The 13,977-nt window shown below is 41.9% G+C and overlaps 1 protein-coding gene across 1 annotated transcript in view; it reads right to left on the reverse strand.

Annotated features, from left to right (window-relative positions):
* Nucleotides 1-13,977, reverse strand: part of Cacnb2 (calcium voltage-gated channel auxiliary subunit beta 2) — a 350,607-nt gene that overhangs the window by 276,440 nt on the left and 60,190 nt on the right. The gene's annotated exons all lie outside the window — the stretch shown is intronic.

The following is a 13,977-nucleotide window of genomic DNA, read 5'->3' on the forward strand; positions in this document are numbered from 1 at the left end:
GCCTTTTATGGAGCAATGACTCTGTTCTAGGCACTAAATAGATCCTTAGTCTATCTCCTCTTTGCTATTTTCCCCATTGCAGTATAGTACAGTCAATTGCAGTCTAGCACAGGTTGTATATCATTACCTCTTCTTTGCCAGTAAGGACATGAAGATTTGAAAGAGTGAAGAGATAATTTGAATTCAGTGACAAAGGTGACTTAGTAACCCAAATCTCTGACTCCCAAAGCTCCGGATCTCAGCACCATAACCATTGTTGGCTGCTGTTCACTCACTGTCCACCTTTTACACTATCCTTCGTCCTTAGTTAAGAAATGGGAATAATCAATAGTTGCAACTTGCTACTTATAATGCCATTGTACAAATCATAAATTCAGTAAAGTTTTGTTTTTCTCATTAGAAATGCTCATTAGAAAATGTTCAACAACCCTAACCATTAGGAACATGCAAATTAAAACAACCATGAGATTCCACCTTTCTCTGGTGAGGATGGCAATCTTATAAAATCTAACAACAACAAATGTTGGTGAGGATGTGGGGAAAAAGGAACCCTCATCCACTGTTGGTGGGAATGCAAACTAGTACAACCACTATGGAAATTAATTTGAAGATTGCTGAAAAGAATGAACATAGAGTTACCAACAGACTCAGTTATTTCCTTACTGAGCATGTATCCTAAATGCTGCATGCATCAATACACAGACATTTACTCAACCATGTTTATAGCTGCTCAATTCATCATAGTTAAGAACTGTAATCCACCCAGATGCCCATCATTAGATAAATGGATAAGAAAGTTGTGATACATTTACACAATGGAATTCTACTCAGCAGTAAGAAAAAAAATGATACAATGAAATTTGTAGAAAAATGGATAGACTTGGAATAGATCATACTCAGCAAACTCCCACAATCACAGAAAGACAAGCATCTCATGGTCTCACTCATATGTGGTTCCTAACCCAGAACTGCTCTAGCTGCTGTCATACCTGATAGGCAACTCAAGGCCCAGAAAATACGAATAGGGATGGGAGGGTCTTGGGGGAGGGGAGGAAAGGGGGACGGAAGAAAAAGAACACAAAATTATATCCAAAGTGAGTTGTTACCATAGAAATGTTTATCCTTGGAGATAGCTTAAAAGACATAATCCTCAAAAAAAAAAAAAAAAAAAAAGAAAATAAAATAAGGGCAGAGCATCTGAAGAGTAGGGCTCTGGTGAAGGTGGGATGAAACCTAAGCTTAAAAGAAAATTCTTTTTTTTTCTGTCTCTGACCTGAAGCTCCCAGTACCAGGGATTGGTTGCTACACACATTGAGCTATGGCTACTGATCAGAGAGACCTACGAGGTCCCCAAATCAAGACAGTTTTCTGTCAAAGCACTTACTTATCTGCCTGAGGTAAAAGCTAAGACCCTATTGCTGAAGACACCATATGCTGCTGACACAGAGCATGGAGAGACCGGGCTAGAATTCAGAAGAAAGCCAGTTCCCAGACAGTGTGCTTTTCTGGTGCTGGAAAGCACTCCATCAGCTACTGAGGGGAGATGGTCAACAAAAGTCTGAGTGACCAGAGGTCTAAGCTACTCAGAAGCAAACAATGTACGATGTTTAAGATGTAAATGCCAGGGCAATAATGGCACACAGCCTCAGTGGGTTACAAATAGCTTTCTGATTGGCTAAGAGATCTACTCAGTATAAAGAAATCCATATCTGGAATTGGGAAGCATATCAGAATCCTATGGAAACAAAGATAATGTTCTCCAGTGTCAAGCTCTCACTAGTCTCTAGCTAAAAGAGGGGTTACATATAACACATTCTCCCTAAATTAATAATGTGTATCCCATTTAAACTTTGCTGACTTGCTGACTTCACTCCCCATTGAAGAATCTGTTCTTATTTTCCAGAAGGTAGAGAGACCAGAGGAGTCAACTATCCCTCGCACTTCAGCCAAGCCACAGCTAATTCTGCAGAAGAATGGGGAGATGAGCAAGAGTGTTGCTTCCATGCTGTTCCTGATAACTAGTGCCAGGGTGTAGGAGACAGACCCCGAGGACACTCAACCCCTACCAAAGCAGAGATCCAGAGGCTCCTAAGAGCTCATCACTGAAGTTGACTTAAAACTCGCCCACCAAGGCTCAGAGAATTCTGTGGAAGAGGGGTAGAAAGATTGTAAGAGCCATAGGTTGAGACATCATACCCAGAGGCATTCCCTCCCCACAAAATAAGTGACTACTGTTCCCACAACATATAAACTACAACCCCATGGGGAGTACCTGCAACTGTACTGAGGAGGGTCCCAATGGAATGGCAGCAGGAACAAAGGAAAATAGGGTACCAACACATGATATATCCATGTGATACATCTTGTTAATCATCATCATCATCATCATAAGATAAAGAATATCAAAGTTGGGCTTAGGACATGTCTTAGTGGGTAAGTGGCAAGAATAAGAGAGTTCAAAGTCCAGCCTTAAATACCTCAAGCTTGGTTACATGTGCCTTTAACCCTAGTGCTAAAGGTGGGTGGAGACAGGAGGGTCAATGGGATTTATTAATTAGCCTGTCTAACCAAAAAATATTATAAGTGCCAGTTTCAGTGAAAGACTATTTCAGGGAAATAAGGCAGAAGAGCTATAAAAGAAAAACCTTGACTTCCTCCTCTGTCCTCTGCATTATGTACGTATGGGATGTACCTATCTGCAAACAAGTGAGCACATGCACATAAACACACACACAAGCATGTGCACACACACACGCATGTGCATACACACACATGCAAAAGAAAAATGCTAAAGACTTCGCTTTGGTCAGAATTATTTCATTAGGGAAAATAAATGAATCAATTCACTAGAAAAAATAATGAACATTCAAATGATAGTGACAACATTCTTAACATAAAAAAATCATTTTGCTAGCTGGAGAGATGGCTTAGCAGTTAAGCGCTTGCCTGTGAAGCCTAAGGACACTGGTTCAAGGCTCGATTCCCCAGGACCCATGTTAGCCAGATGCACAAGGGGGCGCACGCATCTGGAGTTCATTTGCAGTGGCTGGAGGCCCCCCTGGCGCTCTCTCTCTCTCTCTCTCTCTCTCTCTCTCTCTGCCCCTTTCTCTCTCTGTCTGTTGCTCTCAAATAAATAAACAAATATAAACAAAAATTTTAAAGATCATTTTGCTGGGCTTTTAAAGGTTTATTAGTTTAAATTATTTTTATTCTCTTGTATGCACTATTTCAAGTAAACTTTCCCTTCCTGCTATCAATGGAAAGGAAGCATATTCAAACTTCAGACAACTAATGATATTCCCAAGATTATTGCAAGTAGGATAAATTTTAAAAGTCAGCACAAAAATCTATTACAGAAATCAAAATAGCCTTGAATTACTTATGGCATCAACAATGAAGTTTTGCAACATGCTAAATTTTAAGATGTAATCAATTTAATCTCTACAAAAGATATCTAAATTATAGAGATTTCAGAAAACAATGTCACAAAGAAAAAGCAATCACTGTTAGTGACTTTTGGCATCATCACATTGCCATTTATTTAGGGTGTGTGTGTTGTATGTGTGTGTGTGTGTGTGTGTGTGTGTGCGTGTGTGCGTGCGTGTGTGTGTGTGTATGTGTGTGTGTGTGTGTGTGCGTGTGTGTGCGTGCGTGTGTGTGTGTGTTTGTGTGTGTGTTGCTGGCTCTTGCACTTACGGTCTCGGAGATCAAGCTAGGCCTGCAATCTGCTTCTGAGTCACATCCAAGAGCCCATATTTAGTACTTAAAATAATCTTAGAGAATTTAACATTTTGGTACTAATATTTTTTCTGTTTTTTTAAAAAAATTATTTGCAAACCGAGAGAGGAGAGAGAGAGAGAGAGAGAGAAGAAAGACAGAGATAATGGATGTGTCAGGGATTCCAGTCTCTGCAAACTAACTCTAGATGCATGGGCCACCTTGTGTATCTGGATTAACTGGGCACTGAGGTATCAAACCCTGGTGGTTAGGCTTTGCAGGCAAGTGCCTTAACCTCTAAGCCATTTCTCCAGTCCATTAATATTTTTAAATGTTCTTTGCTTAAGGATGCCTAACTGGGTCACAAAATTAATCATATACTCAATTTTTGAAAAGACTTTAGTATCTCACTTCACTCTTTCTGAGACTTTGTTTATAATGACAAATACACACACACATACAATTCATTTCCAACCCATCAGCAGATTCTGTTACTTCTCCCTTCCACTTCTCCATTCTCGCAATATCCTAGACCAAGTCACCATCCTGCCCACCTCTTCCACCACACAGCAGCCTCCTCTCTGGGCTCTGTCCTTCCTGACTTGTTCCCTAAAAGTCCACTCACACCAGAGACAAAGCAATTCTCTTAAAATGTAAAACAAGTCAGATTCTTGTTGGGTAAAAGCGGGCGGCAGGGAGCTTGGGGGAGATACATCTTGTCCCTGGACTCTTTTCCTTTACCTCAGTGCTTTGCAAATACCGTAAGGTGAGCAGTTGTGTTATCATGTGCTCTATACCATGGTGCCCTATTTTGCCATGGATGCAGAGCAATGTAGCTGACCCACCTTGAGTGGTAAACACTGAAACCATGAGCCACAAGAAACCTTTCCTGTAAGTTGAGTTTCTCGAGGTTGTGCAAAGTGACTAACACAGATGTATCACTTGCCTTTCAACTAGAAATATGCTTGCAGTCATATTTTCAGCTCTCCTGAAGGCAAAATTAAATATTTATATGTACTCAATTCAACCTAGTGGCTGAGGTACTATTTTGCAACTGGTTGGTTCTTAGTAAACATGTCTGTATATGACATCTGAGAAAAGTAGAATCAAGCAAACACGTTAATCACATTAAAACTGTGAAGGTTCCTTGAGGCTCTTTGCAAAGCAGCAGTACAGATTATTACTGGGAACCTCTTATCAACCAAAGACTGTTCAAGGATCTGGATCTTACTACAATGAATTGCCAAGGGAAGCTTCCATGACTACAAGGAACGACCAGAGTAAGCGTTCCTCAGCAAGCAACATATGCTAAATGCTGTGCTTTACTCATAAAAGCTAGAGTATTTACAGTACAGGCAAATTGCTTCAAAGCAGAGTGGCTGTGAAGTGCTTCACAAAGAACAACCGAGGTGGCTCTTGAAAGTAGGGTTAGGACTTCATTAGAAAACAATCTTCCCGGGATGCTGACATACCTAATAAGCATCTCCAGGACTGGCCAATAGGGAGGGTGGGGTTGTGGGAAAGGGTAAGGCATGGGGAGGAGAAGACAAAACTGGACCCAAATGGCAATGGCACCATAAAATTCTACATCCTAAAAGACAGACTAAATGGTTGAACCGTCATCAGGTCCTTAGAGGGAACACCTGAATCACAGGGCCCTGGAGAGGGTATGATGAAGATTAACCTTAATTTTCTTATCTTTCTCTCTTTCCCTCTTCTCTCTTTCTCTTATATATTACCTATCTTTTCCTTCCTTCTTTTCCTTGGCACTGGCTTGTAACTCCCTGTACCTGCAAGGGGTTAACATCCACAATTAGCTATTGATCAGAAACACCTACAAGGTTTCCCAAAAGAAGACAGATTTCTGTCAGTGTGCTTGATGACCCACCAAAAATTAGAAGTAAGACCCTACTGCTGAAGTCACCATATGCTGTTGGAATGGAACATGAAGCAACCTGACTGGGATCTGGAAGAGAGTCAGTCCCAGACAGTGAGCTTCTCCAGTGCCAGAAGTGCTACATGAGCAACTGGGGGGAAATGACCAACACATGTCCAAGCAAATCGTGATCTAAGCTACCCAGCAGCCAACAACCTGACGTGATGCTCACACAAGTGCAATAGTGCCACACAGGTAACCAACTGTCCTTGATTTGGCTAACTGATCTGCTCAGTGAAACAGAACCCATAGCTGGATCTAGGAAACAAGTCAGAACTGTATCCAAAAAACGAGCCCACTCTCTACTATCAAGCTCCCACCAACTGTGGGCTACAAGAGAGACTAAATCTATTAAATTCTCTCTAGAATTATGTTTATCCCATTCATCTGGTGCTAACTTCACTCAATTTGCTTCTCTTTTTCTGATGGATGTAGAACCTGAGGAGAGAATCAGGCAATTGCACCTCACCAGGGCCCCAGCTGAAACCATAGAGTAATTGAGGAAATGAGCAAGAGTGCTGCTTTCTTGGTGAACCTGGTACCAGCACAAGGGTGAAGGAGATAGACACAGAGAACACTCAGCTCCTACCAAACAAATCCAGAGGCACAGAGGCTCCCAATACCTCATCACTGAAGTAGATCTAAAATGAACCGTACATGGCTCAGGGAAATTTGCAGAAGAGGGGGTGGAAAAAATGTTAGAGCCACATGTTGAGACATTATGCACAGAGACATTGCCTCTTACCCATAACTTATGGCTAATCCCACAATGCATGACCCACGTTCCCCAATGAGGAGAATCCCTGCAGAGGAGGGAGCACAGGGAGGAGGCTAATGATGGTACCAACATGGCTGTATATATACTGTGTTCATAACTAATAAAAAAAAGTGCAGAGGTAAAACAAAGACATGTGTTTTCAGAGAACAATTAGTAAGTCCCTTTAGCCAAATCCCAGTCTCACTGCGCAAGTGTGCTGCGAGATGCATCTGGGAGAGTGGCGTGGGAGGGTCTTAAATGTCAGGATATTTTCTATCTGGGAGCTTTTGTGCTTCCCTGAGAATTTTATGTTTGTTTTTCTATTTCTGTAAAGAATGGTGATGGAATTTTGATGGATAGTGAGTTGAATCTTCATAGTGCTTTGGTAAGATGCCATTTTACAATATGAGTTTTAAGCAATGAGGGTGGAAGGTCACCAAAGAGGTTTTATAGAGTCTAGAGCAACATTGCTGTTGGTCACGACCCCTAAGATTATCTCCTATCCCAACAGCTGCCCAAATTTTAGTCAGGCTTCCATTCTCCATAAGAGGCTGTGTGCTCCAGGTGATTTGCCTGGATTTCTCGTCTGTGTATGTATACACAGAATTCAGGGGTGTGCATATACATATTTGAATGCATGTGTACACGCCTGTGGCAGGTGCATGTGCATGTCTGTGGGTATGCGATGTAGGCCAGAGGTTGATGTGAGATGTCTTTCTTATTCTCCACCTTGTTTGGAGACAGGGCCTCTCACTGGGCCTAGAGTGCCCTGCTTCTGCTAGACAACTGCACATAGTTCTCCTCATTGTTGCGCCATCAATGCCATGCCCAGAGGGCGAACTTCACACCAATATCCAGAAGGACTAGAGAGCAGAGTGTGCACAGGTAGATACACAAAGAAAAATGAGTCCTGCCATCTCCGCCTCCCCTGTGCTGGGATCGCAGGTGTGTGCTGACATGCTTGGTGTTTTATGTGGCTGTTGGGGATCTGACCTCAGGTTCTTGTTCTTGCACAGCAAGTGTTTTACTGACTGAACCATCTCCCCAGGCCCTTAACCATGACTTTGTGTTTCAAAGAAATTTCATGTCTATGTTACTCCCCTGGCCTCAAAAATGACTTTGTAGCCAGCATGTGACCCAAATTAGAGCAACCAAATACAGAGAAATGTTTACTAGAAACTTCCAAGAAAAACACCCTCTGAAATATACTTTGGATGTCACTGTGGCCAGATTTGAGGACCTAGAATCTCACTGGCCCAGAGAATCACAATGAAACCCAGTGGAGATCTGGCAGGAGCCCACCTTGAGACCGGCTTCATCTCTAGAGTGATAGTTCTGCCAGCCAATAGTTCCCATTGCTTGAGCTCTCTTCCCATCACAGGTAGGACAGCTGAGGCTTGACATAAAAATGGGAGTCTAGCTTATGAGCAGAGGAGGAGAAGAAATGAGGAAGGAAAGTATTTGCTCATTCAGTTAATGTTTACTGAGTGGTTCACACATGTCAGGTGTAAATACTCAAGAACAAGAAAGTGATCATGATGCAGTTCAGGCAGTAGAGAGTTCTGGATCTCAAATTCATGGGCCATAGTCATGATCCTTACAACACAGCAGTATCCAGGAGGCTGGAAGCATAATGCAGTGCTGTGAGGGAAGAAAATGAGGAAGGGGAGAAAGAGAGGGAGAAAAGAAAATGGAAATGGGAGAGAGGAGGAGAGGAGAGAGAGAAAAGTCTTAATTCAAGGGTATATCCTAATTCAAGAACAGCAAGGAAAATTGGTCATTTAAATTCTGTTGCTTTGAATTTTGTCTTAAATTTCTTCCTAAATTAATTTTGAGACAAAAGGGCACATATACAAAGGGCATTTTCTCCATAGTGATGCTCCTAGAGAACAGAAGAGGCCCTTCTTAGGTCAGAGATGATTTTTCATTGAACATCAGTGATGTCAAATGATATCACCATATTGAAGACTTACTTGAATGCAACTAGCCAGAGGGAGCACTCCCAATTATTTCCTTGTTCTTATTGCCCTGCTTTGTGATCAATAGCATGGTGTATGGTGAAAGTAAACTCTGGGACCATGTCCTGAGCCCAAACCCCACAGTTTACAAATTCTCTTTCACATTCAGATAATAGGGATGGTCATAATAATACTAAGGACCCAAGGCATTAAGATAGGAAATGTATGTGCAAAACCCAGGCTTGGGCATTATAAGTATAGTATTCTTGCTGCTGCTCTTATGACATTGTGAGTAAGAGGGGCTAAAAATGAGTAAGTTTCAATAGGCATTTTAGATGTCCAGATAACCACTCATTTTTAAGAATACAACTGGATTTTGTTAATGAACTAATAGATAAGATGCTGTCTCATGATGAAAGCAGGTACCTACAATACAGCAGCAAAATAAAAAGCATTTTTGTGTCCTGTGCCTGCTCTAGGCCAGCACCAACCCAGGGAGCAGCTGAGCAATGTCAAGTCCGCTGCCATCCGGAGGGAAGGAGATGGCATCTTATCACCAAAGGCAGGTGTTGCAGGGAAACACAGCCATGCCAGGCACGGCCGTCCGAGCAGATTCCACTCCTGGGCACTAGCCTGAGGTGCTATGCCTCTCTCTGGCCAGGCGCCAGTGGCTCATAACCCACACTCCTTCACTGACTGGAATGCATTCATGAGACTATCACCAGGGCCAAAGCACAGTCTGTAACTGCAGAGAACCTCGCTTCCCCCTTCTCCCCGCCCTGAACTTGAACTAGAGATCTGGCCTTCCTAGCCCCACTTGGTAACCTGAAGATATGAATCACCCCAGAACCTCTTTAAAGTCAGGGTGGCTCAACTTGTGTTCATGATCTTGTACTTTTGAGCTTTTCCTCAGTTGGAATGAAGGATAATGCTGGGTGCTTCCGTTTGAAGCCCTGAGTCTCTTCTCCCTTGTTTATACTGGAATGTCTCCTATGGCATTTAAAGTCTCAAAATATGCAGTTTTATTATATAAACTTACTAGACTAGCTAACAACTGTTTAATGACTGTCTAAAATAACAGGAGTGACAAAGAGCAAGCCCATTCCATTGTGAAGTATTTCTGAGGTGTTTTGCATTCTCCTTTGCAAGAGCTGGATATTTAAAGAAATGTCTTGTCTTCATTATTCATATAGTTTTAAATTCAAAGAGGAAAAATTAGAGACCATAAATATGCTAAAAATCAACCTAGGTGTACTTATTTAAATACCACATATAGAGCTAAGCATTTAAAAGCCAAAAGACATTCTTTTAAATTTCTGAAATGAACTTCTGACAAATTGTAGAACCACATCCTGAAATATGAACCAACACCACATCTAAGCTGTTTCTATTCTGCTGACTAGAGGTGCTAGAAGCACAGTCACAGGTGCTTCACTTGAGAAAAGACCTCACAGAATGACAACCTGCTGTGGCCACAACACCTGACAAACAACTCCCAGGAAGGAAGATTTACTTTGCCTGACATTCCATTGGAATTCAGTGTGTCATGGTAAAGCAGCTCAGTGCATGGCTGGGAAGAAGTGGTGGGGGGTGTTCATGTCATCAGCCTTCAAAGGCCTGGCCCTAGTGGCTCACCAGCAGCCCCCTCTGAAGGTTCCACAGCTTCATAAAAGAGGGCTGCCAGCTGGACACAAGAATTCAAGATATGAAACTTTGGGGAATATTTCACATTCACACAACTAACAGACTACCTAGATAAGGGTCAATGTGGATCATAGCTGAATCACTAAATTTTCAAGTGAAAGTATTGTAATGAAGCACTCAACACATGTTCCTCTCCCCCATATCTGCAAATGTACCAAAATGGACAGGTTCCCATAAAAAGAAAATTGCAGGAAAGACCTGGCTAGCTTCAGACCCTGGTAGGAGTCTTCAAAATAAACCACCAGAAACCTAGGGCACACCCAAGAACAACTGATTTTTTGAGGTACAAAGATGTCTAGAATGTTCTGCAGGAGAAGACAATACCCGGCAAACTGAATCAAGACTTTGGTGGGAGTCAGAGTTGGTCAAGGCCCATCAGAGCATAATTGGTAAAGAAAAAATGCTTAGTGGGTAAGGAGCTTTACTTTGGAACGATAGAAATGTAACTAGATAGATATAGTAGTTATATAACACTGAATATATTAAATGCCACTGAATAGTTCACATTAAAATAGTTCTATTCTGTGAGTTTCATATCAATTAATTATTAAAAATTAGTGAATATGGACTGGAGAGATGGCTGAGCAGTGAAGGTGTATGCCTGCAGAGCCTAAGGGCCCAGGTTAGATTCCCCAGGACCCACATAAGCCAGATGCACAAGGGGCACATGCATCTGGAGTTTGTTTGCAGTAGCTATAGGCTGTGGCATACCTATTCCCTCTCTGTCTCTCTTCTCTTTCTCTCTCTGCTTGAAAACAAATGAATCAAAATTTTAAAAAATTATAAAAACATGAGCAAATAAATGAATGAATGAAACCTCTTAGGTCTAGGTGATACAGACAAAGTAAATTAGAGTATTCTGGTGATCAAACACACTGAGGTTTTTAATCTAAAGAAAAGATAAACAATGAGGTGTATCTTTGGCCCTGCTCTTTCCTGTCTGTGTACCCACTGAAGGTCAGATAAACTAGGCTAAAAGTGGAGGAGTTGACAGGTCTGGGACTGAGGTGCAGCAGTACTTATCCAGCACCCTCAGTTGTGCCTGAAATGCTGAATGCTGCACATAAGGTGTCTTTTCCTATTCTACACACCTATGGTAACAATGGATTTGTAAATTAGACTGTTAAAGATTAATAACAACCAGTAGTTACAAGGGGGAACAACCATAATGCATGCAGTAATAAAATCATGTGACTGACCTCTCTCTCCCTCCTACCCTTCAAAATGTGGAAATTTACATTTAATATTATTGGACCACTGCTGGCCTTGACTTACCGAAATCACAGGCGGTGACCTGGCAAGGGAGGGGAACAACCGCACTGCACATTCTAGCTCCTGTCCCAGGGGTGGCTGCCTCACTTGCACTTGCTCCTTATGTAGACTAGAGCAGACTTTAGTCCTTTTTTTTTTTAACACATCAGAAATGAGAAAACTGGCTATAGAGATGTTTTGATTTATTAACTTTCATTAATCAACAAAAAAGGAAGGACTATGAAGGAGACAACACAGCAAAGGTTATGAGTCTCAAGTTCTAGTTTCTTCACCCGCCCCAGGTCAAAGAGCCAATCAGTTTCTCTTCCTTCATGATTGGTGCTAAGAAGGCCTGTCCTGACTATCTGTAGGGTGACCTCAACAGTCAAAGGAGAAAACTAGAACAGTACTTTGGAAAGATCCAGTATCCAGTCCCACCTGTTTTACCTTCTGTGATTTTTTTTTAACTTCATCTATTTCCTTTTCTTTTCATCTGTTTCTTTATCACAGTTCATGACATCATCATCATCTCCAACCTGCATCCCTGACTCTACTCCCAACGGGCACTTTCCTTTGCCTTCTCCATCCTGCCACCACATGGCCTTTCAAAACCATATCCAATCATGGAACACTTCTGCTCAAATTTCCAATATTTTTCCATTGCCTCCAGGGTAAAACTTCTAACATGGCTTCCAGACTATGGATGATGCAGACCCATTTTATCCTTCCTGCTCCTCTCATATCAATACCAAGCCCTGATCTTGAATATTGCATGCTATTTGAAATAGTTTCTCCATCTCTCTACTTCTTCTGTTTCCCAACCCTTCTGCTACTACTTTTCCAGATGCTTTACTTGAACACATGCTCTCAAAAATCTATCAAACATTTCAATAGAATGTTGCCTCTTTGAGGAAGTCTTCCATAATTCTTCCCTACATGAATGGATAGCATGTATACCACTCCTACACAGACAAATTACCCTAAAGGGCAAAGAGAAAATATGGCAGGTGGCTGCTTGGTACTCTTCGTGAAATAGTGGTTGTAAATGTAGAGAGATTACAGGCTGTGACCATGCCACCAGATTCTTAGCACTCTGTATCTAATTAACCCTATATAAATATGTCTATTATTACTAGACCTATCTTTTACTGTGGGTGATTAGTTCAAGCCCTTGATGCATGTCCATTCCTGACTAGTGTCTGCTGACATCCTGGTATTTTCAAAGCACACAGAGAACAGAGATGTGGACAATGCATGCCCTGGGGCCCCGTGCACCTTCAGACATGGAGGGGTGCCGGGCTGATGAGTCATCCCCCTGCTTCAGGTTTCCATAGCTCCAATATTTGCTATAGCTTTATAACAGCTTTGAAACATGGGCTGGGAAGATGGTCCACTAGTTAAAGGTGCTTCTTTGCAAGCCTGTGGGCCCAAGTTTAACTCAAAAGTGACACATGTGTCTGTGATCCCAACATACCTGAAGTCCTGGGAGGTGGAACCAGGAGAATCAGGAAGCTCAGAGGCCAACTAGACTGGGGAAGCTGAGAGCAAGAACAAATTAACAAAGAGAGCTTGTCTCAGACAGGTTGGAGAGACAGAATAAACACCCTGAGGTTGTCCTTATATCCTCATGAACACACGAGCATCCTTCAGACATGTGCACACACAAACCCTTTCATTTAAAAATATCTTCCAAAGGCGTTCTAAACAGAACTCTAACCTTATATGTGGTGGTTTGGGGTAAGTTAGCAGAGATGACTCTCTTCAAGTAGACTGGTTAAGAAAAGGCACTCCTTCTTCTCTTGCCACAGGCACTGGCTGTATTTCCAGTTCTACTCATAGCATGGCCCCTTGTATGGGGATCAGTCAGAATCTCTGCCTAATCACATGCTATGGAGAGCTCTCACTGCCTGGTCTGATCCAGTCTCTTCTTTCCACTCTTCCTACATGAAAGGGAGGTATATCTTCTGTTAAAGGATTTCAATCCATAATCCATAGTGGGAAGGAGAGGATGTGAAGCCAGCTTTCCCCACAGAGAGGTAAACTATAAGAAAACATTTGCCCTGCAGACTCACTAGTCCTCAATGTCAAAGCTAAATCTTATTCTATTTCTCTTTTTTTGTTTACTTTTATTTATTCATTTGAGAGCAAGAGAGAGAGAATGGGCATGCCAGGGCCTCCAGCCACTGCAAACAAACTCCAGACACATGCACCTCCTTGTGCATCTGGCTAACGTGGGTCCTGGGGAATCGAGCCTTGAACTGGGATCCTTATGCTTCACAGACAAGTGCTTAACTACTAAGCAATCTCTCCAGCCCTATTTTCTTTTATTTTGTATTTTAACACATCAAAGAGATATTCTATTTTTGTTCAGAAAATGACAGATCTTGGAGTTTTAAGTCAACAGGATAAAAATCATTTTTATAACCAGATGAATTATCCTATCTTTGTTTGTTTTCAGAAAGCTTGTCCAAAGGTCACTTACCCTAACTCAAGAATCCTGACATATGTATAATGTCATGACCAAATGACTTGCTGACTATAGTAAAATGACTCCACCATGAGCATGCTCTTGAGACTTGTCCTCCAGTGTTGGAAGAGGAGTTTGCTGGCTCAACACTGAAAGGCTTCCACCATGATCAAGCTCTTATGGGTGT

Source organism: Jaculus jaculus, chromosome 15 (assembly GCF_020740685.1).
Source record: "Jaculus jaculus isolate mJacJac1 chromosome 15, mJacJac1.mat.Y.cur, whole genome shotgun sequence".
NCBI lineage: Eukaryota > Metazoa > Chordata > Mammalia > Rodentia > Dipodidae > Jaculus > Jaculus jaculus.